Source organism: Frankliniella occidentalis, unplaced genomic scaffold (assembly GCF_000697945.3).
Source record: "Frankliniella occidentalis isolate FOCC.00 unplaced genomic scaffold, Focc_3.1 Scaffold25, whole genome shotgun sequence".
NCBI classification, from domain to species: Eukaryota; Metazoa; Arthropoda; class Insecta; order Thysanoptera; family Thripidae; genus Frankliniella; species Frankliniella occidentalis.
Window position 1 is genome coordinate 1,590,565 of NW_026267155.1, and position 5,126 is coordinate 1,595,690.

At 44.6% G+C, this 5,126-nt stretch overlaps 1 long non-coding RNA gene across 1 annotated transcript in view; it reads right to left on the reverse strand.

The window, feature by feature from the left end:
- Positions 1-3,351: 3,351 nt before the first annotated feature.
- LOC127748997 (uncharacterized) overlaps positions 3,352-5,126 on the reverse strand; it is a 9,247-nt gene continuing 7,472 nt past the window's right edge. Inside the window, exon 3 of the long non-coding RNA XR_008010897.1 lies at positions 3,352-4,611. This is a non-coding gene — a long non-coding RNA (uncharacterized LOC127748997). The remainder of the gene's footprint in view (positions 4,612-5,126) is intronic.

Consider the following 5,126-nt stretch of genomic DNA (forward strand, 5'->3'; position numbering starts at 1 on the left):
GGGCCCCACACACACTCGCCAGTCGTCAGTCCGTCCCCCGCGCGCCGCTGCCTCGCCGAAGAAGAACGAAAACAACGACGCGGGTGGAGGCCGTAGTGTTCCGATTAACTCACCCAGAGAACTTGTGTGCAACTCTAAACTGTGTTCCTCTGCCCAGCACACTAAACCCTTATGTACTTTGTTGTGTATAACATCCACAGCTGTAAGCAGCCATAGTTATGCACCAAATTTCATACATAACTATGTAAAACTTCAGCATTACTATGCACAAATTTATGCATAGTGGCCTTAGTTTTGCATACTTATGCATGAAAAACTGTGCATAGCTATGGCTGCATGTAATCCTGCAAGTCTTATGCACAACAGAATGCATAAGGATTTAAGGATTTAGTGTGCACTTTACCCCGACAAACGGGCGTGCTCTGGTGGTCGCTTGTGCCGCCCGCAACTAGGGTACAGACTGCCTGGCAGGGCCTTGTTGTCGCTGTAACAAAGCGACCCGTGGAAGAGCAGCAGCAGCATTCGTCGGCAAAGTCATCTATAATAAGAGCGAGTGGGAGGCTGGAGGGAGGGAGAGAGAGAGACGCGCCCTCTGCAGCTAGTCGGGGGTGGAGGGAGCGCCTAACAGCGGCGGGGTAGGCCACCTGCTCTGGTGGTGGGCGTGGCGGGCGCGCCTACCCAGCAGGGGCGGGGGACGAGTAGTCCGGGCCTGGCCTGCAGCTGGACCACACAGTTCTTTTCGAGGAGGGCCTGTCCCCTCTCGACAAAGTACCTCTAAAGCGTCGATTACCTCACTGCAAAAAATTAGAGTCTGATACGGAACGATCTACAGCGTTACTGAGCCACTGCACCTAGGGTACAGAACGCGGAGTACAGTGTTGCTGTAGCACCGGAGAGCCCAGGTTTTACACGGTACAGTGTACGAAGACGGCTCCACTGTAGACAGTTTTGTCCGCTTTTGCCTGTACAGTGATCCTGTACATTGCTCCCTGTACCAAATTTTAACCATTAAAACTACAGCGATGCTGTTATTCGAATAACAGACGTTCCTGGAAAATTAATTAGCCGCATTACCTGTTATAATTTTTTGCAGTGTGATTACCTCTTATTGCCAATTACCTCTAAAAAAAAGTAAGGGTCACGGTCACGTACTTCTAAAACAGTTACCTCTGAACAATTTACCTCTATAGCCAAAGGTGACGCCTGGCTTCGCATGGGCTCTTATGGGCGGCTACAGCAAACCCAGGCGTTACCTTTGGCTGGCCGGATTATAAAATAAACTCCCACCCAATTTGTTTTGTGGAACATGTTGGTTATAGGGCAAGTTGAAAATCCACTTTTTTCGATTCCGAATGACAACGTCTGCGGCGCCTCACGTAGGCACGCCCGCCAAGTGTCTGTGTGGAGATGGTGGCCTACCCTCAGCACCTGAGCGGCGATACCCCCTGCTAGCCCCCCCCCCCCTCCCGCCCTCCCCAGCCTATGTGGACGCCACACACCCTGCAACGAGACTACTACGCGTGCAACACTGTTGGTTGCGGAAAGAGTTCGTTAGGCTTTTGGTTGTTTATTTGTGACTTCGCCGAGTTAAGAAACTGCTGTTATTTTCTTTTTGTTCTAGTTCGTCTTGGTAAATTACAGATTGTCAATATAGTGTCATAGAGACACCTCTATCTATGCGTAGACGCGGAAGAACGCTAACGTGATAACTCTCATTGACAAACTTGTCTACATAACCTTGCTTTGAATTTACTACCTTGTGCCAAACTATTTTTGTCATTTCTCTATCAGGCATATTTAAAGGAATGTCTAAAATCTCTTCTGTTTCTCTTTTATCGGGCTGTTGGTATTTGGTGTGTAGCCAAAGATGTTTAATCTAGAGAGAATGAAAACTCGCAAAATACGAGTGCTCAAAATGATACCATTAAATAACCTGAAAAAAGTTCATGGTCTTCGCTCTACAATCGTACTACTATCATGTCTGTAGGTGTTATGTGTTCCTAGATGATAGTACAAACAGTTCATAAAGCGTGACACCGCACTGAGATCAATACTTGTTCTTCCTACCACCAAGAAGGTGAAGTGGGCTGGTAAAGAACGAGTTGAGAGCCTCAAAATGGCCTCAAATGAAAAATTTATTGATATTTTTCATTAAGTTGGTGTAGTAATGTAACTAAGGCCATTGAGAGTAATTTGTAGCCCCCTGCCCCTCATTCTGTCACCTTCACAGCTCTAATTTATGACTCTCCTCCTGCGGGTACGAAGGCAAAAAATATAATAGGTACTCAGCGTAGTAATGTAGGATGTTTTTAAAATAGAAAAGAGTGCCAGTTTGCTCATTTTGTGTCCTTGGGGAATAACTGCTATTAATCTCAGATATAGTCCCCAAATTTTTTGAGTTTTTCAAGTAGGATTCTAGTTTTTTGTTTACATTTAGAATAAATGTTAAAGCCTCTGAGAACCCGTAGTGACTTTAACCTTTCTGCTGCACCAAGGCTTGAGAAAGGGAATGGAGGACATCATGAAGCAGGACTGGAAGAAACGAAGGCTTACGAAAACGTTTCACTTGATTTATTTTCATGAAATTTGATAAATAGTAATTATGATGTGTGTAGGTTCATGTCCCCTCATTGATTTTGCACTTTTTTCTGCTCAAAGACAGGCACAAATATTCAAGTTCATGCCAACGTTCATGAATGCTCTTTTTCTCTATAGTCCTTTAATAATTGTTGAAAATGCAAAGTAAATAATATGGAAACAGAGTTAAAAGTGCATGAATATTTATATAAGCTTTATATTTCTTGGATCCCACCTGTGAACGTTTGACGTTGAGTTGACATTGTTTGTCCTAGGCAATGCTTTTGAAGCATGGCAAGTTAATGTTATGCAGCTCCCTAAAACTGTAGAGAGTCCAAAGAGGAGTTGATGTAACCATGATATATGTAGACCAATATTCTGTTTTTACCCTTGTTGCAGGAAGACCCGTCATAGTTGCTTCTGCGCTTGACATCAGCTTAGCAGACGTCAGCTGCCACCCAATGTATGCTGAGTCGGTGTCACAGCACACAGCATTAGAAATGGCCCCTTCTTCTCATGATCACAGGAATGAATCCGGTAAGTTTGGACTTTTTATGTAATGTTAACCAAAAAATATCAATACGCATTATGGTACTGTCATTTTTGGTAAAAGTTTATTTTGGTATTTGTTTCTATTAAGGGGTTACTTGTCATATCTTTACTGTCTCTATTCTACTTCCATATATACCGCTTATCACTTGATCCTAAAATATTTAGTCGTGTGTTGATTTTAGTGGAGGGAAGTGAGAGAGGCAAATCATCAGAGAGTCAGTTACAGTAATGCTGCTATTTATTTCATTTGTCTGGTACAGTCGTAGTAAAATAGGAAGTGATGCTGGTTCTTGCCCAAAGGGATGTGCCTGGACTTGAAGCTGGCCACCTGTAACATAGAAAGTTCATACGATGAGCTGGCGTCACAGTGATACAGATGGACCAGAACACGTTTGTGTTGAACTCTGAGATAATTTGAATTTACTTATATTTTTTTCATTCTTTTTCAGGTATTCAGATTCGTCCCAAGTCACCAGCAGAAACAAGCCGGCTACTTGAGGAAGACTTAAGCTTATAATGTTAGAAACAATAAAGAATTAAAATACTATCCAACATTTTACATGATTTCATTGACCTGATTCTACGCTGCAGTAACTGTGGATGTAGTAGCAGACTGCCACCACTACCGCAGTGACGTCACAGGCTTCTCGGATGCAACTCTAGTTAGCTGTGGAGGCGGTAGTAGACTTACTGCAGGATGCTGCTACTACCACCCCACAACCACCGCAGCAACACCCAAGACACCCGTGACGTCACGACGGTAGCGGGGCAGCCCGCTACTACCTCCACAGCAACCGCAGCCGCGAGGAGCGCGGGGGCAGGGGGAGGGAGGGTTCGTCACACATAAGCCAGGACGCTGCTTCTTCGCTGTATGCCCGCGCCCGGGTGCGATCAATGCTCAGCAAATTGCGTCACAGCAATTTCACGCATAGTACGGTAACGTGATTAAACACCAATTGGGCCCCGTACAGCCCGCCTCATTGACGCTTGAGGTCAAGCGTGTCCCGAAGAGTGCACCGTTTGACCCACGGCACAAGGGTTTGCACGTTTGACCCACGGCAAAGGGTTTGCTGACTCCACAGCTTGAGCGGAACGGCTCCGCTAGACCCTTCCACACACTGTGGGTGTCCCCATCCCCACCACCACCCCCAGCCCTCGGGAAAATATAGTTAATATTTTTTTTTAAATAAAAGATAATCAATATTTTTGGTACAAATTTTAGAAAATTTAAAGGGGTAACTTATGGCATCAGAAAACTACCACAAGGTTTTCAAACACCCCTATCGTGAAAAGTGACTTTAGATGGCAAACAAAATTTAGTGCCAGAGAGAAGATCATTCAAGCTTACTCAAAGAGACTGTACACTAGAATAAAATAACTGGACCAGCTGTAATCACTGTGACCCCAACTCAACTTATATCTGATGATTCCATGGACCACACAGCTGATGTCCAGGACAGGTGCACCTCCAGGCCGATCTTCCTGCAACAAACCAAAGACGCAATTTTATAGTCGAAGAAATAAGATGCAAAAGAGGCAGGAAGCACGCAATTTCGACAGAGGAGGTCAAGGAAACTCTCCTAGACCAATTCCAATCATTTCCAGCGATTTTAATTTTTTTCATTTTTGGCCAAATTTACAAAGGCTATAGCCTTTGTGTTTTTAGCGAAAATTGATGGGTCCGGATTTTGACGGAAAAGTAGTCGAATCGACAGGGGTGAACCAGGGGACCACAGAACTAACTTCTGGTTCCGTCAGAAACCACCCCTGTCCACAGAAAATTGGGGTTTAAGGGTTGGTCTTTTGAATCTGGCGCGCGAGCCGGTCCGAGAAAAACACGCGTAACTCACTTAAAATGGCCCGGGAGCGTGAAATTTCGACGGAGATATTGAAAGAGGATGCTGCCGGACCAATCCCAACCATTTCCAGCGATTTTTATTTTTTTCATATTTGGCAAAATATACAAAGGCTATAGCCTTTGTGTTTTTAGCGAAAAT